At 35.0% G+C, this 23,750-nt stretch overlaps 1 protein-coding gene across 1 annotated transcript in view; it reads right to left on the bottom strand.

The window, feature by feature from the left end:
• The window catches only part of KCNA4 (potassium voltage-gated channel subfamily A member 4), a 42,577-nt gene continuing 18,827 nt past the window's right edge, over positions 1-23,750 (bottom strand). The window contains exon 2 of the mRNA XM_012758154.3: positions 1-23,750. This exon is cut by the window's right edge and continues 15,223 nt beyond it. The gene's annotated coding sequence lies outside the window, so the exon portion shown is untranslated.

The following is a 23,750-nucleotide window of genomic DNA, read 5'->3' as shown; positions in this document are numbered from 1 at the left end:
TTGGGGGGGAAAATATCTTTAGCTTCGCAGGTCAGTGACCCCCCCCTTGAGACATGAGTCTCGAACTCACACATCTTTTAAGGTTCTATTATTCTAGACATCTGTTAGTTTTCAAACTTTGTGTCTTTTTGGCCATGCCACACAAGAGTCATGTTTAATCCTGGCATGACCAGAGACATGGCTGTAAAATAATGCCTCTGCACTCATGAGCCATCACTGTAGTCTTGCCATATGCATGGAGGATGGTAATAGCACGAATAAAAGTGCAGAACCACAATGAGGTATTTGTAGGAAGCCTTAAGATCAACTTCAAACAATTTAAGCATAAGCAGACTTTGGCTTAGTGAGAACCTACTTTGCTGTTATGTATTGTTGAACTTTAATACTCTCAACAAGCCTGTCAGAGGGTTTTAGAATTCTATTTTAAATATGAAGAAGTTAACATCCAATGCGCTTAAACACTTGCCCAATCAGGAAATTGTCAAACCCAGATTTGAACCAAACATCACGAGAAATTACCAGCCAGCCATCATTACTATTATCTAGGCAATTACTAATTTTTACACACTAATATTGCTGTTATTGTCACCAGTTTCAAAGGTTTCTTTGCAGATTGGACTACCACATACACCATCAACAAAATATAATCAGAATAATCCTAGGAAAAAAATGAAAGTAAAGCTTTCTTCCTAATTCTCAATAGGAAAAATATGGAGTAATAATAAATGTGAAAAGGGACTCAAGCTAATTAAACAAAATATGCAAATAAGATTTTTGTCTCAGATAGGCCAAAATTTAAAAGATTAATATCTAAGGTTAGTGAAGATATGGAGGAAACATACTCTTACACATTTTTTGATATACATAATAATTGCTGTAACATTTTTAGAGGACAGTTTGACAGTACTCTTCACACTTTAAATGGACATACTGTTTGACTAAAACATTCTAGTTTTCAGAATGATTTCTACAGAAATATTTGCATGCATGCCCAAGGGCTTACTTGCAAGGATGTTTGCTGGAGCACTATTTATAATAATGAAAAAAAGGAAGACAACCAAAACGTACATCAGTAAAAGACTAATGGAATATGTTATGATACATTCATATTATGAAATATTATGGAGCTGTTAAAAAATGAGGTATATATATATAACTGTCATGGAAAAATGAAAATAATATTAATGAGTAAAAAACTTAAATTATAGTTCATATGCTTAATGTGATACACACAGTCAAACACAGTCATGTGGATGCATGCACCTAAAATAGCACATACTAAACTGTTAAAAGTAGATATCTCTGGGAAATCAAATCAGAATTAAATTGGAATCTATGAGGGAAAAATCTTACACTTTCAATATATGTTTTGGGTTGTTTGAATTTTTAACCCTTAGCATGTATGGACTTGTGCAAAATAATTTTAGAAAGCATAAAAGCAATCACTCTTTATTGTTATTTATAATTTATACAACATTCTCATTCATCATCTGATTTCAACGCTCCAACCATTCTGTGAAGAAGGTAGAGCAGGTGTTATTATCCTTCTGTTATGAGTATTAGTAGTGATTTGCCCAAGGTCACACGCATCTGGAAGAGACCTCCAAATACCCTGGTTGAAGCTATGGTCCTGAACTTATCTCTATATAAACCTAGAAGGCAACCCAATCCACTTAGAGATGGCCAATGTGATCAAAATGTCAGGTTCTTAATTAGCAACAGCAACAGCAAGAGAATCCCAGTGAGCAAGAGACCCTGCAAAAACCAGTCCACACAAGCCAATTGAGTGAAAAGCATGCTCTTCTAGTCACAAGCCTCACGTACAGCAAGAGCAAGTCAGTTATGACAACTTTCACATCTAAGGACAATGAAAAAGACTTTGCATCAACCTACAAGAAAGCCCCACTTTGAGAGGAAGTAACCTTTAATAAATGAGTAACTGTTTCCAAAAATGATTAGCATCAAATAATGTGTTTTAAGACTTCAGGTTCTTTTACCGCAGTTCTCATCTGTTGTTTTTTTGTTTTGTTTTTGGGTTTTTTTTGCCATAAACTGAAACTACCCAACTGGTCACCTATTTTACTGGATACTCTGAAGCACTGATAACTCATTCATTTTTAAGTGCAACAAGAATTTTTAATGAAATAATTCAGTAAAGTTGATTCTGTGCACAGCTAAGAGATCCTTTTTCTCTTTTAATTGGGGACCTTAAAATAACATCATCGCTCTGGGGAAAGTTATTTGTTTGATGGTTTGTTTTTTTCAGAGGATAATACCTTTCCCCCTCCTGCCTCTATTTCTGCCTATGTGGCCAGATACGTTAATTCACACCTAGAAACATCAAATTCCAACCCCCTCCCTTGCTGGCTGTGTGGCTTGGACAAGATTCTTATTCTTGGTTCCTCCATAGATTCTTTATTTGTTAAATGAGGACAATGATAATCCACTTACTGGGGTGTTAGCTGGCGCAGATGAGATAGACCATGATACTCACATAGCACAGTGGCATATCACATGACAATTCAACAAGTGTTATTAATAACTCTTAAGATTATTAATAGAAGTATTAGCAGGACTACTAATATCAATATAGAGTAGCTGCCATTGTCATCATTGTCTTCTAATGGCCCCAAATGCTTTTAAATCTTGTAAAATTTGGAGACTTTAGCCTCTTTGTTAAACACTTCTTTCCCTGGTTTTATTATAATATGGATATCCTCAGTTCAACAGATATTGTCTTTATATTCAAGAATCAAGCCCTGGCTTTCAGAAAAGAATTTCCAGATTAAGGAAACAAAGCATTATGTTTTTTTATTTCAATATTCTAAGCTGATGTGTAATATTTTTAAAATGTTTTGTATGTACATTACTGAACTTCAAACATTGCCCTTGGAACTACTAACTGAATACCCCCACGTACATATCCCTTGGTATTTCAAATTTTCTCTGTCCAGTAAAAGATTCACCATCTTCCCTCTCAAATGTTATCTTTCTCTCATTTCTCTTACAATAAATGCTAATAACCCAGACTTGAACCTAGAATTTTATACGTGGCTCCTATCTGTATGTCCTACTAAATGTCCTACTAAATGTCCTAGTATGTCCTACTAAATCACACACTAAATCACACACAAAATCTTGTCAGTTCTGTTATCCAATATTCTTCTCATGTACCCACTTCTCAATTTCTGTATCATTACTTTATCTCAGAACTCCAGTGATTTTTGCCTAGACTATAGCAATAACTTTATCCCATTCTCACCAACTCTAAATGCCTTCCCCACTGATTTTTATCTCACTGCCCAATTTTTCTCATTGAAGCACAAAAGTTATAATGCCCATCTCCTTTTTAGTAACACTTCCTGACACCTGGCAACCAACCATCTTGCAAAACAAGTTAAAATTCCTAACCCATCATCTAAGACCCTCCAAGTTTGGGCTCTAAAGTACCATTCCAGTCTATACTCTTTCCTATGACTCTTCTCCAGCCAAAGAAAAGAATGTCATGTTCCCAAAACGTATGTGTGGTTCTATACCTCTGGGTCTTTGTTTAATTCCCTCAGTCTGCAATTATTCTCCATGTCCCTATATCCAAAATCTGTCTGTCATTCATGGTCTGGCCTAGAGGTTATTCTGATCCCCCCAGTGAGAGGTAAATTCTTCTTACTCTGAACTCCCAGAAGCTTCTCTGAACTTCTTTCAACAAACATTGCTTGACATCTTATTGTAATTATTTAAATATCTTATCGAATACACTAGAATACAGGATCACTGAAGGTAGGCCGATGGATGTTTCATTTTTGCATCACCCACACTATCTCAATCAATGCCTTGAACACAGTAAGTACCCAACAAAACAGAAGACTTTTAGCTTTTGAATGGTTTAAATTAAGATTACTAATTACAGTATTATATTTTCCAATATTACCTTCTCTGCTTTATAGCTTCAAGGACATTCACATCATTTTGAACAAGGCACTCCCATGTTTCCCAATCTTCACCAAAATCCTCTTATGATATGGCAAACCCACTATGCAATATGTGATATATTTTCATTCCCTACAAATCTGATGTTTGCACTCAATGCTCATGCTGACATCCCAAACACCTATCACTACTCAAGAACAAAATGTATAGTCAAGCTTTATTTCCTGTAGCATATGTTATGAGACAAAAAGCTAGCTTTATTTTCTAATTGTTTAAGTATTCAGAGTAATACTATGAAAGTATTATTCTGAATGCTCCTTTTGTTGAAAAATCACTATTACAGTCAGTATTTCCATACAAATATTGAGCATTAATGACTCCTGCTTTGCCCTCAGATGGTGCTTGGATGTATATGCTCTCATTTAGAGTACTTGCAGAAATATTCTGTCACCCTACTCATTTGACCTGGTATGCACTTATGACTTTTATTTCCTTTTCATAACAATGTAACAACAGTAGATTTTCACTAATCACACTGATGACTAGAGACCCTTTGTGGATTTTATGAATTAGTGATAAAGTGGAACAAATCTGCAAAGTAAAGGAAAATGCCTCATCAAATTTATTCATTTATTTTGACAAGAGCAATTTTGCTTTAATTACTTATGATAGCATCTCAGTAAATGTGCTGTTGCATGTTTTCTCAAATTAATTAAGCCCCTTTTTTCTACTAAGGCACTGTGCTTATAAAAGAAGAAGAAAAGAAAGAAAACAAACATGTATTTCATTGAGACAGTCATTGGTTTCTGGATCCCTTTGAAAAAATATGTGAAAAGTTTTCAAAAGACAGTTTTTGCTTCCTTTTGAATATATATTCCATAAGCTCATCTGGAGAAAAAAATTAAGTGTTTCTTTTAGAAGATAAATTTGTGTTTGAATTGAATTTGGAGTTGAATTTGCTTTTCTATTTGTAAAGTCCTTTGAGTTATGTCCTAATAGGCAATAGCTTAACCTGTTTTTACTAATTCCTAGACTTTCAGAATTAAAAGTATTTTCAGGATTATCTAAACTGTTAATAGATGCAATATTTTGTATTTTACACCCCCACACATCACATTATAAAGGAACTCAACCCATCACAATGGAAATGAAGACCTTTGGTTCTGTGAAGAACACTTAAATTTTTGGCTGGCTCTGAATGAATATATTGGAGGACATGTAGCACATTGATCAGTAACAAAGACCCTGAAGGCAGATAAATTGGGGTCCTATCCTGACTCTACCATTTCTTACCCACATGATCTTGGACAGGTTCTTTATACTTACTTAACCTCAGTTCGTAGTCTTTTTAAAATGCAGATACTAATAATATATCCCTCATTATATTGTTCTGAGAATGAAATGATATAATGAATGGAAAGTGTTGCCACATAACAACACTAATAAATGTTAACTATATTTAGTAAGTTTATAACCACACTGTTGCCTTTAGGAGCAGTTTGATCCAAGCATAGGATCCAAAATCTAATTTCTATTAACATAGATTCACTCACTGACTTGGAGCAAATTAATGAAGTCTCCCAGGACACTAGTTTTCACCCCACAAAATGAGGTTTGGTAGCAATCAAGAAGAAAAGTTTATACTAGATTAATTTAAGCCCAACATAAATGTCCAGGACTTTATCTCACAGCACATAATCATAATATTCATTACCTTTGTGTTGTACACAGAGTAAAATACATAATCCTCACTAACTCAAAGTGAATAAAGGCATAGTTTAACTCTTTAAAGACCTTCTCTGACCTTAGAAAAAGATGTTTAAATGACTGAGTTTTATGTTTCAATTAATGTAGTGGCACTGGTTCAAATCTACTAGAAAAACTTTTTAAAGTAGTGCTTTAGCAAAACCAATTAAGATTTGAGAGTAAAGTTTCACATTCTAATCTTATTTTCCTATCATCCTCTTGAAGCAAACAGAAGACAACCATGTTATGGTTTGACAAAGGCATCAATTATATATGCATGATAAACTGCCTAGCATCAAGTTACATTATGAAAATAACTTGCTGTTTATATAAAGTATTACACAGTGATACTTAAAACTCTCTTTTATTTCTCTTTAAAGCTAAAATCTCCCATATTGTTCACAGTTGGTAATGACTTCTGGATAACTGAGGGTTGATTCCATTTAGAGAACAAGTGGATAATCCATTTGTCTTAACCCTAATTCCCAGTGCTGCCTAAGCAGCAGCAAGGCTAGGCCTAGAGAAGTGACTCACAAAACACTGAAAACATACTTAAGGAAATTCTGTTGTCAGTAGCTTACGAATTTAAAAAAGAAGAATTGCATGTGTGTACTTTTAAAAAATCTGAATGAGCTCAAAGAAGCAACATTACATTAATTGATGTAGCACCTCTTTTGACTGGATTAATGCTTTTGATTCTTTCTTTTCTCCCTCCTTCACCATAAATGGCTTTTGATTAACATTTTCTTTTGAATGGTTTCATGTTATAGACCTCAATTATTGTCTTTGTTTGATTTTGCATTTATAACCCAAAGTCATGTAGACATGATTTGGAGATTCCACAATCAATATACTTGCTCTGCACAGTGAAAAGTGCAAAGTATGCAGGGAGAGAAATATAGAAGACACAGTCCCTGCTCTCAAAGAGGATTATCCATCACGCTATGATCTCCTCTCCCTGATGCATTAGACAATGTGATTTATATAAAGCTACATGAAAGCAAATACACAAATGTTAAGAATGTAAGCATAAGCTTACAAGTAGCTTTGACACAAATTTCCCTATTTCTCTTCTGCCTGGTAATCTACATTCTCATCTTTCCTAATACAAGAATGAGAAAACAATATTCTGTACACATATTTGAATAAGCTTTTTTATTGTCTTCAAATGCAGTGACTTAATTATACAGCAGCAGGCGCTGAATTTACAGTAGTACAACTATAGTGGATTTTGCATTCTTACATATATAGCTATGATACATACCTTGTTATAGCAGTCAGAGCCAGCCACCTAAATTTTAATAAAGGTGGACACAAGAAAAGCCCAAAAGATTATATACAACTCACAAATAGGGGATAACACATCCCAGTTCTTTATCCTGACTTTCTACTACCAAGTCAGAAAATCTCTTATTTGAATTTATATAAGGAACAGGAAAATAAAACAAAGCAAAACAATACACACCACCAACAACACAAGAACATGTACACAAGAATACATATAAGTGCACAGTGAATTTTATGTCACTCTTTAATAATTATAGTTTATAATTGAGTGAATCACTGGATTATTTGAATTTGTTAATTTTTTTACATTGGGCATCTATTGACTCTCTTCTGCTCAAGCAAACTGAGTACAACACATAAAAGCAGCATCATTACTGTTAATGCTTTATTACACAATTCTAGCAATATAAAAATCATGACTTAAACTTAATTTAATATCTTTGATATGACCAAGAAATAAACTACAGCTTAACTTTGTAACAATGATGAAGAAAGTGTTTGTAATCAAAATCTCAGTATGTTTAACATATGGAAAAGACTTTTAATGATTCCATCAATTGTATGCAAATAAGTGTTTAATTACAAACAAACCTTAAGTAATTCACTATAATAGGACCTCTATTAGGAAGAATTTGTTAACAAGAAATTTGAGGAGTAATCAATCTGAGCACTGAGAAGGAGCTTAAAGGAATAACACTGCATTTATTTTTAGCACAATTCAGGTATTTCACTGGAATCTTGGCCTAGTTCCTCTGAGCAAGCAGCCTAAAAAGCAATTTTAGTACTAAAGAAAATAAAATTGCATTTGAAGCAAACAATTTATATAATTGCCTTGACCAAAATTTAAGTGTTTGACAACGAATGCTAGACAAATCAGAGGGTGAAAAGACCATCTGTTGACAATGTGATGTCAGTGTAAACTAATGCTTTATCGGAGATGTCAAATATTCATCTCGGCTCCTATGAAGATATTTCCCTTCCCCTGCCCAGGATGGGCATCCTTAATCTAATATGTCACTCTTTCTCATCAAGCTCAGACCATAGCCTTAGAATCTCTCTATAGACATCCCTATAAATATTAAGGGAAAAAAATAGATGAAAAGACAAGCCTCATGTGTTACTCCAGCCTTAGGTTAAATAATCCAAACCCCTTCTGAATCACTGATAAATTTTCATCTAGAAAGACACTTAAGTCTTTGTCCTAGGCCGGGTGCACAAGTGTTGAGATAGGTAAAGGGTTAAATGAGTAGGTCTAACTAAGCATTCTACACTTGTATTTCCCATTCACAGTTATTGTTTACAGAACAAAGATGTAAACTCTCCCACTAGGGACCTCTTAAAAGGCCATGAACTATTTCTGGTACACACAGAAAGTACTATTTTATCCTGATTCTATGATTGTGTGTGTCCCTCACTGTCAGGAAAAGTTATAAGGAAAACAAACAGATTGTAAGTAATATATGAATGGATCATCTGGCTTACATAATAACTACTTACTCAGTTCCAACATCCAGTGTGCTAAGGGGAAGCCTCTCTGGCCAGCTCAACTCTAGGCTCCAAGTGGCACAGATTAACTTTAACACCTTTCACCTGGGAATGCCCTTCAGCACATTCACATCCTTATCACTCAAAGTATGGTCCAAATACCAGTAGTATCAATATCACCTGGGAACTTGTTAGAAATGCAAAATCTTGCTGCCCCCATTAAGAACAACTGAAGCAAATTCTGCAAATTATCAAGACATCCAGCAAATTTACAGACATATTAAAGTTTCAGAAGCATTTATCTAGACGTAGAAGCCTAGATCCAAGAGGTATTTCATAGAATTTTAACAAAAAGCATTCAGAGATACTCATTTTTAATTCCATAAACAGCATGGATCAAAATCTGTTCTTTGGAACAAAAAATCCGATAAGATGCTCTACCCCACAATAAAAGGAGTTGGGGAGAGGTGGGAGGTTGTGTTTAAAAATATGAGAAAGTCCACATATCATCCCCTTGGAAATTCACTGTAAACATTAGTAGATTGCAAGCTCTGAGAAGTATCACCACAAAGAAACCAGTTTTACTTTGTTTAACTCAATCTTTCAAAAAAGTCCCTTTTTTCAACTAACAGTTGTTAACTGCCTATGGAGATCCTTTGGGAAAATTGCTACAGATTATAATTTCCTCCAGCCAACAAAAATATGCACACATAGAGCCCTCCATTAATTCATCATTGGGATCCATATTATGTAGAGACTAAGGCATACGGAAGACCTTTTGGTATATCTGGTTAAAACTGAAAAAGTAAAAGAAAAATGAAAATCTTGGCCAGGGCCCCAAGTTAAAGTGAATTTTTGCTAGATTAGACTGTATTCACGAGGCTCCTGTATAGTTTCCTGGAGTCAAAGTACAGAGCTCTTGAGTTTAAAACTGACCCACTTCAATACAGCAGCACATCCTTAAAGCATGAGAAAAAAAAGATTTTGATGCCCTCGACGCATGTTTTGGAGTTACAAGTTCTTAGAGTGATTTTATTGCTCAAAATGATTCACGAATACTGAGAATAAAGTTCTGTCCTAATTTGTGAATATTTCTATGGGTCCCCAATAAAAATATAATTACTCCCTGAAAATTATAATCAATGAACTAGTCAAATATTAAATATAAGTACTACTCCACACTCAACTGGACTAATCATTCAGAACCACCCAAATCCCTATATTTAAAGAAAGCAGACAGATCTTAATACAGGGTGAAACCACAGCTGAATGAGAAACTGGGGTGATAATAAAATAACAAACCATTCCAGGTCCTTATAACGCACCACCCAACACTTCCACCCCAATACATGTCAAAACTTGATTATATGGATTCACATATATTCTTGTCAAGTTCTCAGTTTCGAGCTCATCTAAAAGATATATCAAATGAGTTCTAAAATTTCACAAAGCCTCAATATTTTCTTGACTTTTATTTTTCTAGACTTTTAACAGAAAGCAACATTTCTCCCTGTTGAGAGTAGCAAGGCCCCCCAGGAGAACCCTGTATCTGTAATCTGCCCACTCAGATGAGCAACACCTGGTCGTAGGATCAAGGATAGACTCTTTTCTATCCTTACAAACCTCTACTTGTTGGAGCCCTAATGCAGAGACAGGAATAAAATAATGCCATGAGCTCCTTCCTGGGAGGCAGATGTTGCCTCTCTGAATCTTCATTACCAAGATCTCAGAGACAGTGATTTTATGGTAGAGGATCTCTTTAATGGAAATTCCCAGCCAAGAATGGAGGAACAAGCCATGCCAGCAAACTGCTAGATCCCAAACCAAAAATAGAGCCCCTATGTATGTTTTACCATGAACCAGGAAGGGACAGCCATACAGCCACTTATCTGAACATTCCCCTAAATCTAAACGCATCCTCCTACATCTTCAATAGCTATTAATAACTATTAAGAACTCTTAATACCTTATACTCTAATCAAATTTACCCATCTTGGGGCCAAAATTTCAGTGATGCAATTTAAAGGATACTAAACATTTTTTTCAACTGAGACTCAAAGAACAGAAGAGCGTCTACTTAGGAATAGTAATATACGCACAACAATAAGCCAAGTTTGAGATGTATATATACACACATACATACATATACACATATATGTATGTTTACACACAAACATGCAATACACATTAGATACATAAGGCCCCAAAATTATATCCTGTGTCATATAATATATTCCAAGCTTTGATTCTAAAAATATAGCCAATCTAACATGAGCAATAGTAGGGGTATGAGAAATATTTTAGATAGAATTTGATAAAGGTTATATGTTTTTGAAAGTAAATAAGGGGGAAATGCCACATTTAGACTCTCAAACTAGTTCAATCTGTAAGTCACTAGAAAACAGCAGCTCCAAATAGCTGCTCAGTAGCCTGTGCAAAATGAGTCAATTTTCTAAATCAGGTCTGCAAAGGCCAATGGAGGTCACACTGCTTTTAAGATGGGCTCTGACGCCAAGTCACACAGGTGGAGCCAGCTGTGTGAGCAACTGTCAGAGACAGGATTTCCAGCACCACACAATGTAGAAGGAAAAAAAAAAAAATCTGACAATAGCTTTTTTTTTCTTGAAAAGAAAACCTTGATTCCATGGGCCATGAATAATTCCCATCAAGAGTATCTCTAAAAATTAGCCTAGATCTCTGCAAACCAACCACATAAGATTAATCCAACCCATCTAACTACCACAAGTTATGTTTTGGGGAAAAAAGTTGCTTGCTTCTTAAAACACAAATAAAATGATTCTATTTACAGTACATATACCTTTGAAAGTATAAAAGCAGTAACCCAGAGTGCCCCTGCAGCAAAGGCAATTAACCCTTGATAACACATGGGCATAGCCAAAAGGTAGTTAGATTGAAAGAGACAAAACCAGAAAACCCAAGCACTGGACAAAGCAGGGAAAATGACATAGCAGGTGAGTGAGTGGGGAGATCAACCAGGAAACAGGAGCACAAATCACAGGGTTTGTATCTCTACAAGTCTAAATCCTCTTCCTTTTTTAACAGCCAGCTAAAATGCCATGAAAATGCTCCAAGGGGCCTCCTCTGATCCCTCTAACATAGTTCAGCTCTGAACTTCAACAGCTCCTTATCTGGACTGCTTTCATTCCACTTATCACTTTCGCCTTGTACTACAGTTATTTATAGACATCTCATCTTCCCTCTTAGACTGTGCGCTCTTTGAAAAAGAAATTAACATTTATGAAGCACTTGCTCTGTCCAAGCATTGTATTTAGTGTTTTCACAGACATTGCATCCATTTAATCCTTATAACGCCCCTGTGAGGTGGGCGGGTCTCATTTTCCCACCTTTGGAGGTAAGAAAACAGGCTCAAAGGGGCAAAGTCTTTGCTACCGTCTCTATTTTTACAAAGGGCTAAAAAAGAGATAAGAATTAAAAGTTCAATCTGAAGTTGATGTCTTCTCTACTATAAAAGGTTGTGCCTAATTCATCTTGGTATTGCCAGCATGGTTCTCTGAACACAGAAAGTACTCAACAACACTTTGCTTATTGGGTTAAATAATTCAGAAATGTCTAGTGAATATGAATGACCAGATCAGTTGTCTATGTTTAAGGTCACCTGAAATGCAGCCCAGAAAATAAAACAGCATCAAAGTGACCAAATGTATCCTTTATAGACAGTAAAAATTCAAACTGTAAAAAGAAAAGGAAATAAAGGCAGTGAGCCAGTTTCTAATTTATCCTTGGGGGAGTTCTGTAAAAATCACATGTATTGTAAATAAGAACATGCTGTTCTAATTGACTACAGCATCCTGGTACATTAGACAGATGAAATATAGGAAATCAAATGGTACCCAAAGTTTTCTCAACATTCCATTAAATAGTCTATCAAAATAAGCAATGGCATGGCTCTTATAATGCTCTCTGTTCATAAAAACCAAGCATTCATCTTTTTTAGCATGTATATTTATTAACTGTGGCCGGAATGAGAAGTATCCACAAAGATCATATTTTCCCCTCTGAGGAAGGATAATTATGGGCTGCACAATTTCAACTGGAGCCACACCTACAAATTTTATAGGTTTATTGGGAGACCCAAAGGTATTTTTCCCTTTTTAAGAAATGTCACTGAACTCATTTTGAAGTATCCAACTTTTCTATTAAATGTGTCAAGGAAGTCCAAGAGGGTAGACTGTCTTCAGATTTCAAAGTGGCCTCAAATTCAGTTTAAAAATACTATTTGGAATTTTATAATGTGACCTCTTAATAAAAACTAACTAGCCAGTGGGCACAGTTTTAAGAAATGTTGCATAAAAACAGTGAAAATGTCATCAAACTAGGTATCTAAGACCTAGGTTTTAGTCCTAGGTGGTATAATCCTTCCACACTGTTTTAGCTTCTTCATCTCTAAAAGGAGTGGTCCAATGTCCTTTGTAGATCTAAAGTTCTGTGATGCCACCCAACAAGTAATGGTCATGATTTTCACTGGACCTTGTGTCAGACACAATAATGTAGCCCAAGATGTCCACGTCCTAATTTCCAGAACCTGTGAGAGGGACTTTGCAGATATGATTAAATTCTGGATCTTGAGATGGGGAGATTATCCTGGATTATCCAGATGGGCCCACTGCCATCACAAGGGTCCTTATAAGAGTCAGAAAAGGAGCTGTGAAGCAGAGGTTGGAGTGCTATGATTGCTGGCTTTGAAGATAGAAGAAAGCCGGAAGCCTGGGACAGTAAGCAGCTCCTAGAAGCTAGAGAAGGCAAAAAGGAGATTCTCCCATTGAGCCTCCAAAGGAATGCAGCCATGCTGACACTGAGATTCTAGGATTTCTTATCTCCATAACTATAAGATAATAAATCTGTGTTGTTTCAAGCTGTTAAATTGGTGGTAATTTTTTTAAAGTAGCAATAGGAAATTAATACATGAATATGCTTCAATTCAACTTGTATGCAGATATATCACAAAAAGAAAACTCTGGAAAGATCCTGTTATCTTTCTTACATTTGTCAATTTGATATATTCAAAGGGGAAATTTTTCTGTTGCCAGTGATTATGGGGAACAGTGAGAAATACTTCAACTATTCAATCTGACATAATCATGAGACATTCATGTAAATGCAAAGTGGAGTAATGAGAATAATAATCATTATAATGAGCAAATATTGAGCACTTACTATGTGCGACGTACCACAGTAGGCACATTACATGTGTCATCTTATTTGTGGCATGCTCTGATTTCACTAACACTCTATCTCTACCTTCTCACCTGCTCCACAAAAAGCAGCATTCAAAACTGGCAGGTGGGAAACCATAGAGTAAGAAGGCAAGGTAGAATTAGATAGGATTAGGTAATGTTCTTCAAAAAAGAAACCTGAGGTCATTTCTTCGGTTATATTTCAGGGATAATACTCAAGTTTCCACCATGAAATATGAGGACAGCCTTCTTAAACTCACATCAGACCAGTCAGACACTAGTGTACAATGTACTAGACAACTTCTCTTCCATTTGAGACTCAAACATACACTTTGTACAAAAGCTGTCCCCCATAAGCCAAAAGCAGAAACTTCAAAACAAATGCCTATTTTAGATCTGCTTATCTGGGAATTCCTGCGAGAAGAATCATATTATTTTTTTAACTGGGGCCCATTATATTACCTTTGAGAGAGGAGGTGGGACGAGGGAGAGAGAACACAGCAATGGGGTAGGTGCTTTCTCATTTAATTCAATTACTTAGAAGAGCAAAATGTCATAAGTGGAATTCTACTGTTGTTAAAATGATCAATTACTAACTTTTGCAAGGCCACTCTATGCAAGAGACAGATGCTGAAAAATAACCAAAACTACCTCTATGAACAACATAATCAGCTCATCAAAACACCATGTTAGTGACAGCATAAAGAAATCATGCAGACCAACAAAGATAGAGCACCTCCCCAAACTGTAAACACCAATATCTGATTTTAGACTCATCAGCAAAGAAATTATGTCATCATTTGTCAGAATATACCTGCTTTTACTCCATACTAATAAACTGCTTCCCAGCATCTTTCTAAACATGGACTATAAAATGCCTCTTTCTAATAGGAAACGTCATTACAAAGAAATTACAAAACACAATTAACACTATTTAAGGAATATCAAAACAATAGCACTAAATGCATATTTGTAACAATTTAAAACAAAAATAACCATAAGATCAAAATTTATGTGTTTCCCCCTAAATAACAGGTTCCCTAAAGCAATCAAATGAGTTTAGCAGACTAAATTAGTTTTCTTTCCCCCATGAATTTTCCACAAGAGTCTGGTATAAAGAAATGCGAAGTCACAATGAATTTAAGATTCCCATGACACTGGGCATGTACTCTCATTAGCATGTTTCACAATGCACTGTCATTACTTATTCCCCTGTCTGTCTCCCTCACAAGAGTATAAGCTCAAAGGTGGGAATGAATGTCTTCTTGATATGTGTACATCTCCATAACATCAGATAATTTGTTGGCTCATTAAGGAATGCCTACAGGTACTAAGAATTTTTTGAATGATAAATTAATAAATTAATTCCAAAGACTTTGATCTAATTGTATGCCGAAACCAACAAAATGTCACATTGATGTCACTGATATAGCACAGTGTTCTGCATATAGTATAGGCTCTAAATATTGGTTAAAGACAATTCAGGAACAATTATACCCTATGATATTAATAGTGTATTAGAATTTTAAGATCAGTGACACTTATAAAATTATAAACATTTTACAAGACCCGTAACTGTCTGATTAGCCCACCTGATATATTTTCTCCCTACTGGAAGAGTCATTGCTAACATGGTTGTAAATCAAATAACAAATGGTAATTCTCTTTTACTAATGCTCCAAGACAAACCACCCCAGCCTATCCATACCTGTGCTTGCTACCTCTCCTACTGCTCATTCACCCACCATCTTAGCCAACTGGTTCACTGGAGACCCAGTCTGTATTTAGAAGCACAAGTAGAACTGTCTAATTGTATCATCATGACTAAGCTAAAGTATGCTGTGATTAGTTTAGCATGAGATGGAATGAAATAGAATCCCAGGAGCTTCACACAGTCAGTGCAGTCAAAGCAACTATGAGTAGGAGGAAGAAAATGCTAGTGGGTAGAAGAGAAAGGTGCTTTGGGGGGCTTAATTAGTTGTTCAGAGAGATAAGTGTGTGTGTGTATGTGTGTGTGTGTATACATGTATGCAAACAGTGTATGTGTATATGTACATACACACATATGTTTGTGTTTATATATATAACCTTTACACTGATTAAGTGGTCAAGTACTTTGGAAAAACATTTTAAGGAGATGCATTTGGCTAGAATTCTTTTAGGAAAGCAAACTGAATGATGCTACAAGGATCTTAAGGCAGCTTCTAAAACAGAAATCCCACTGGGACCAGTTCTAGGAACTTTGCCAGGGTATAGGATACAGAACGGGCTCCAGCAATATCATTGAGATTTCTGTACTAGGAAAGCAAAATTTCATAGGCAAGATGGTCAAAGCAGAGCTGAAAAAAGAATTTCTCTTTTGGTGCCCAATCCTTCCCTGGAGGATCTTTGTGGCTAGAGGGAAAGAAAAGGAGAAAAATGTAAATGCAGGTGGAAAATCAGGAAGAAAGAAATCTAGAGAGAGAGAAGGATACAGGAAAGAAGATGGCCCCATAGAAGTTAAAACTGGGAATGTACTTAGACATTAATATTAGATCCAGGAGGCTAAGTCTGAAGATTTATAAGAACAACTCCCTAAACTCACCTTGCTTCTAACTTTAATAGCTATGCTAAGGTTGGCAGGAGCAAAATTATCTTCCTAAATTTGCTTCAGTGGAGAGGCTGCTGCTTCCATGGTGAATGCAACTTCCTGCTCAGATACTTGTCACTTTAGAAAAATTAATGAAAGTCCCAAAAAGCTTTTTGAATTGGGAACACAGAAAACCTTTTGCCTCACTTATCAACCTTTCTAACTGAAATGCCCCTAAGTGTCATGTACTATTTCTTTGAACCAAGGAGGTGCCACGTTGAAGGGCTGCTAGCCTGCTTAGATGTCAATGTACATTTCTACAGGAATCCTCACCATTGCTACCACTGAAGTAGACAAAATGGCCCAGAGAGAAAAAGTGTCCTCTGGGGGAAAAAAATTACACATTCTTGATTAGAAGAAATTTACTTTGGAAAAGAAATCATTAACAACCCAATATTTTTAAAAATCATAAATAATTTTACTTAACCACTTTAGTACCAGCCTCAATTATAGTCAATAGCCACAGATGAAAACGCACAGTGACTTTAGCTGACAGCCGTGATATGACTTTGCTAATTTTTCATTTATCAAAATAAAACTGTGAACATTTAAAAATAACATAATGAAAACATATATGTATATGTTACCTATTCTGATTTACATTACAAGTAAAGCTGCCTGTAAAGTAAAACAAGCTTTCAGTGCTTTAAAGCTTTCCTCATCACACAAGAGCAAAACAGATTTGTCATCAATGCATGGCACAAAGTATCATGCTGACTTTGAGTGCCAGCTGTGGGCAAGGTTTCATAGCCAGTGAGCACAGTACTGAAGTGGTTAAATATGCATGGTTTTATAAACTCATACTCATAGATTGGTTTTCTTGTAGTGTATAGAGAAACTATATGTCCCAGTAATACAGTAAATGGCAAAATGTAAATGAAATTTAGGTTCTAGGGCATAAAACAATTAGCAGGTGGTACTAAGAACAAGATTTAGTAAAAAAAAAAAATTAAAACAGAATAAACTAATTATCCATCAGAAGGTAAGTGGATAAACAAAGGTAATATATCTATGCATTTCTTTTCAGCAATAAAAAGAAACGAACTGATACAACAACATGGATAGATCGAAAGCATTATGTTGAGTGAAAGCAACCAGGAACAAGAGAGTTCATAGTGCATGATTCTACTTATACAAAATTCTAGAAATGCAAACTCATCTACAGTGATAAAATGAAGATTTTCATTGGTTGCTAGAGCCACGCATCAGATGATGGAACAGGCTGAAAAGGAAACTTAAGATATGACAGAATTCTGTATGTCAGAAGTGGTGGATTCATGGGTGTGTACATTTATCAAAGTTCATTGAATTATATACTTTAAATGGATATTGTTTATTGTTATACTTCAATAAAGATAATTTTAGAAGAAAAAATCATAAATAAAAAATAGAGTTTCATTCTGGATATATTTTCCAAGATAGATTAGCAGACATTTAAAAGTCATAACCATAATAGGATTAATAAGTTGCATTTGCATGATGGGGCCTGTCTCCCCAGAGCTTCACCTGTCATTTCTGCTACTTCACACCTACTGAGGAAGCAAGAGGATTGAATGTGACTGATCCCCACTGTCAGAAGGGAGGAGACCAATGTACAGAAAACCTCATGAACTGGACAATCACTGCAGATGAACGCACTATCAGCAATAAAGTGTTCCAAGAAAATAATTTCTTGCTCCCCTTTTGCTTTTGGAATGTGATTATTCACACTTTACAGTGACATGAAGGGACTTATCTCAAGTTCCCATCAACATGGTAAAGGATGCAGAAGAGAAGTCTAAGTCTGGCCAATTGTTGTTGACAAATATATCATATTCCAGACTTTATCAGATCCCTCAATTCTCATCCCCATCAGCTCTTTCCTGGACATTTTTTTCTCTTGCTTTAATATTAGCAACCAAATCAATGGGCAAATATCACACAAGAAATATCCCATAAATATGCCATGTTCCTTTTTAAAAGCTAAACAAATGTTCAAGAAGAAAACAGAAGATGAATTTATGAAGTAACTTTTAACTGTTACTATTCTCTCTCATTAAATACAAACTATACTATTTATACAAATTCTAGAAGTTGAAAACTCATCTATACTGACAAAATGATCTTCCTCTAAGAATCCCTGAAAATGGAACATTAAATGAAGTCACTTGGGCCAAGGAGTGGATATGCGTATTTTCTGGCAAATAAGTGTTTGGAAAACCATATTTATTCTAATTATTAATCTACATATTCGGAAAGCACTAGAAGAACTCTGTTACATTGTGTATATAAAGAAGTGGTTCTGCAAGAAATTTAAGTGATGAAGGTATCCACAGAAAAGGGTTGCCCGTAAGTTATCAATGAACCCTGATGTTACCCAAAGCACTGACTTTGCCATCTAATAGCTATTTGGGATGAAAAGGCAATTCTTGGGTATGAAATTTAAACATAACAAAGGAAGCATTCAAAATCCTTTATAGATAGGAACAAAGAATTTAGACTTTTGAGCCATGGGAAAAAGAAACAATTACATGCATGTTGATACAACCACAGCAATGGAGATAATTAAGCAATTATTACATGACTGTAGGTAGTGATGAGAACTTTTCTAATCAAATGGATTTATCTGTTCCACCAAGTATACTTTCTAAACTTCCTGAAAAATTATTTAATAATTTGCTAATAGATAAGATACATCTGGAAAGATATCTTTATACCACGGAAAGGGGAAAGAACATAGTAATTCTCAAGTCATTTCTTCACAGGTACATTAGAAAAAAAAAATCAGCTTCTTTTTCCCTGAGTATAACACATCTATTATGAACATGGCAAAAGAAGCATCAGGTTTAACATAATTATTATGGATGTCAGCAATTAGCCAACATGAATACTCTAGAATCACCTGAAAATGTGTTACCAGATTGATACTGCACTTAATGGGTGCCAAATTGAGCACATTTCAATTGGCCTGCAGGGTGTGATATTGCAGTACCAGATGTTTCATAGTCAGCATACTAGAACTGATCTACTGGTTGATGACATTCACATGGTCCACATATAAAAAGATAGATCCAAAGTTACACATGCACTTCCTAATCACATCCCACAGGAGATAAGATTTAAATTCACAAGAGAAAGCAATGTTTTGGGCTCAAAATTCAAGGCACAAAGAGGTAGTAGAGATTTATTAATGCAAAGACTTCATTTTTCAAATAATAGTTTTAAGCAACTAGTAAAATCATGAACAGCCACATGAAAATATAACAAAAAGATGTGATCCCGCTTAATGTGAAATTCTCATCTATATCTAGCCAGTGGAGCCATAATTTAGCCAATAACAATTCAGTGAATCCTTTATCTCTTGAAACTTATAATTTGCTCAGGAAGGAAAGAAATTTGAAAAGAAAAACCTAATATGAATAAAATTAACTTTTAAATGCATTTTATAAAATACTATCTTCATAAATACATACTCTAGAGTCCATAAATGTCCCAAGGTTCATAAAGGCAGAAGAGAGTTTGAAAAACAGGCTGAATTAAAATATTTTATCTTTTTCCCATGCATTCTTTCCATGTTTTGGAATAGCTATCTCTAAAATAGTTGTTTTGGGGTATATTCTTCATCAGAAGAAATATGGCCACAAGCTGTTGTAAACTGAAAAAATGGCCACAAGTATTTCATAGCTTCTCTCATCAAAAAGTAAAATCTATTACTCAACCCCTTGAATCTGGAATTGGCCATGTAACTTGTTTGGCTAATGGAACATTAAGAAACAGGATGTAAACAGAGGCTTAAGAAGTGCCTGCATCATGTTTACCCTCTCTTGCTGCTTTTGGAACCCACCTGCATGTGAAGAAGCCCAGGCTATCCTGCTGGATGCTGGAGATACACGCTTGGTCACACTGTCAATTTCCAGATTTGTGTTTGAGGCCATTGGGCACTAATGAGCCAGGAGTAGACCTCCCCGCTGACTATAGCCACACGCAGGCGCTCTGGTGATATCAGAAGAGGAACCACCCAGCTGAACCCAGCCCAAATTGCCCGCTTGGTAAGCTCCATAGCGTCAGCTGCTACTAATCAATGCAAATGCATTTTAACATTTAGCAACTAGTACAGCCATGCCAGTGCACAAAAATCAGCCCCAAACACAACTAATTTTTATTGAAAAATAAAAAACCTTATTCATAACTTAACTGTCTCACTTTGTTTGCATATTTATTTTAAAAATTAAAATTTGGCTTCTGGCTTTACTGCTTCTTCGTTGAAATATCTGACCCCCTAAAACCCCATAGTTATGGTTTAAGATACCAAGAACTCTCTCCGACAAGCAAAGTACAATTAGGAGAAATGTAGATGGCAAGCTGTCTACAAAATATTATAAATTGATTCAAATATCTAAAAGAAAAAAAAAACTCTTGTTTATTTCTACAATGTCTCCCTGGCATAAGAGGTGGCTCCAGGAATAATTGGAAACAGCTTTAATTGAATTGGATCAATTCCCCCAAACCAGCAATCCCAAAGATAAGCAGATAAAAAAAAAAAACATAGTAAAGAGTTATAGACTCAGAGTGTAGAATAAGTAGAGTTCTTAAAAGATTCCAGAAATCCTTTCAGAAGCTATGGATAAAAGGAGTGAAAAATATGCTTTTATAATAACTGTGATGGGAAAGAAAAAATATGATTATCTGCTCTTTTGCGCCAGCCTTTTTTTTTATTAAAATGTTGAACCCAGGAAGCTAGTCAGGCAGAGAATATTCTTCAAGAGCAGGAATTATTATTCCCAGGAATAACCTGTATTCTTTCCAGCGACAACTCCAAAAAAGAATATAACACTTTTTTCCTCTATAAAACCAGGTAGTGTATCCAGCTGAATTCTCTTACTAGGAGGCAGTCTGGTATGCTTTATCTGAACAGCTTTAAGCTCTTCTTCTAAGAGATCTTCCAGTTCCAAGTAGGTGAGAAGAAAGAAGCGAGCAGAGGGTTTCCCCGTCATTATCTGTCCCTCAGTGTTGAAACATCAAGTGAGTGAAAATTTAGATATTTAATTTTTAAAATGTGAAGAAAAGGAATGGAAAAAGAAGAAAGAAGAGAAGAAACAGAACTGGAGATAAAACTTGTGTCCAGTTATTAAATATCCCTTAGTGAAATAACTCTGAAGCTATTCACAAGCCATACGGAGATAGGTTATTCAGGACATTATGTGGTTTTAAGGACAAATCAAGGACTTGAGTGATGGCAGAGTTAAGAGGCAAGACCTTCAGCTAACACAGAGAGAGAGACACACACATAATTAACCTGATCACTATGAGCCAAATGAAAAGCTACAGGAGTCTGCTTACAATAGGTGAGCAGGAAACTAATCCGAACCACTTTGTCATCCGCTCCTCAAGCAACATTTATCATCTAAAACAGTTTGCTATGTGAATAGGCAAAGCTGAGGTCAACATATAGGATTACATTATTGATAACACTTGAATGATTAATGCTTGCTAACCTAAAGAGAACAGCAAATAATTTGCAAAAGTTATTTCTTGCCCCACTAAATTTATTATTAATATATTACATTATATTATAAAATAATGCAATATCATTTAAAATTAAAATCCCTTTATTTAAAAATGAACCGCTTCCTCTGGGAAGCCAGCCTGAAAAATAGTAAAAAGGAGTTTTAAATATTATGTGTATGAAGATATTCATTGTAGTTTTATCAATAATAAATAAAAGTAAAGCAATATAGAAAATATTCAAATACTGGAATGATCAAGAAAACTATGTACATTGATTGGATAAAATATGGTGTAGACAATCATGGCAAAAAAATAAAAATGAAAAGCTATGTGGTGACATTAAGAAAAAGGTAATGATGTTATGTTCAGAGAAAAACACAACTCAGATTATAAATATGATAGTCACTCCCTTATCCTCGGCTTTGCTTTTCACAGTTTCTTTCAGTTCCCACAGTCAACCAAGGTCCCAAAATAGATGAGTACAGTAAAATAAGATATTGAGAAAGAGAAAGAGAGGTATCACATTCATATAACTTTTACTACAGTATATTGTTATAATTGTTCTATTTTATTATTTTGTTGTTAATATTTTATTGTGCCTAATTTATAAATTAAACTAGGTATACATATGTATAGGAAAAATATATATATATATATAGGGTTCAGTACTGTAAGCAGTTTTAGACATTCCCTGAGGGTCCCAGAACGTGTCTTTTTCAGATAATGGGACCACAGTATATTACAATTATAATGATGTAGGGTCAAGATGCATAGGGAAAAAAGAGTTGGAGATAATTAGGGCAACAAAATACCTTTTATTGCCACTTTTTTTCTATTTTACATATTGAAAACATAATATAATAGTTATAGAAAAAAATTATTTAAAATAACTTCTTGGCCCTAATTACAAGAACTGTTACTCTTTTGCATTATGATCCCATGTCATCATGGTTACAAGTGATCATTATGTTAATATTTGTTATATTATATTACTGTCACATAAACATATTTCAATACTGCTCTTTTAAAAAAAATATGAAAGCAACTGTACAGCATCCACAAAAACACTAAGTAAATAATTTGGTCAGCCCCATCAATATAAAGGCACAATTCAAATGCTCAAAGGGCATCTTACAAATTGCTGGAATGCATGGAGCACACCCCACTCTCTTGGGTCTCCAATGTCCTTAAATAGCCTAAGCCAGGCTAAGGATGAAGCCTGTCTTTCACTAGCATGAATACAAATGAAGACCTTTGTCTCAGTCATATACGAGTCTCTTTTAAAACACTTCACACAGTTAAGCATGCATTAACCACTTTATCCAGTTAAGCACTGTATGTCTTGATTTGAACATGGACAAAATTATAAGTGGCCAAAACTACAAAAACATACAACTGCTTCTCCCAAACACTCTGTAGCCACATGATCTCCATTTCAAACACAGACTAGAAAAACTTAACCACTCTTTTCTCTAAGAATCTGAGAAATAATAAAAAATATTTTAAAAACTTTAAGTACAAATATGTTCATAATATACAGTGATGGACAGTAGGAAGATCTATGACCATATCTGCCCATCAGCCAGCTCTTAGCTAGCTGTATTTACCTCCTGGACATCCCTGGAAATTAACAAATTATTAAAATGTGATGATATTAACAGGCTAATGATAAAAATAAGATTTGTATTATAGTCACTAGCACACATACACAAAGGCAAATTTTACTTATTCTAGCTTTGAACTTCTTGTTCTTGCTATCTGTTAATTAGAAAACCAAGAACTACCTATAATGAGGACTTGCTTGTAAGGGTAGCAATGGTGTCGAAATAAAAATAAAAATATTTTATTCAATAGTAAAACCCTCTATACTGCTATACCTCATCCCCAATTTTTCATTTGACAATTTACCAGTAATTAATGGCTGGCAACTAATGTGATTTAAAAGATTGGAGCTAAGGCAACATTCAACTTGC

This window comes from Microcebus murinus, chromosome 4 (assembly GCF_040939455.1).
Source record: "Microcebus murinus isolate Inina chromosome 4, M.murinus_Inina_mat1.0, whole genome shotgun sequence".
Lineage (NCBI taxonomy): Eukaryota > Metazoa > Chordata > Mammalia > Primates > Cheirogaleidae > Microcebus > Microcebus murinus.
This window is presented reverse-complemented; position numbering and strand designations above follow the sequence as displayed.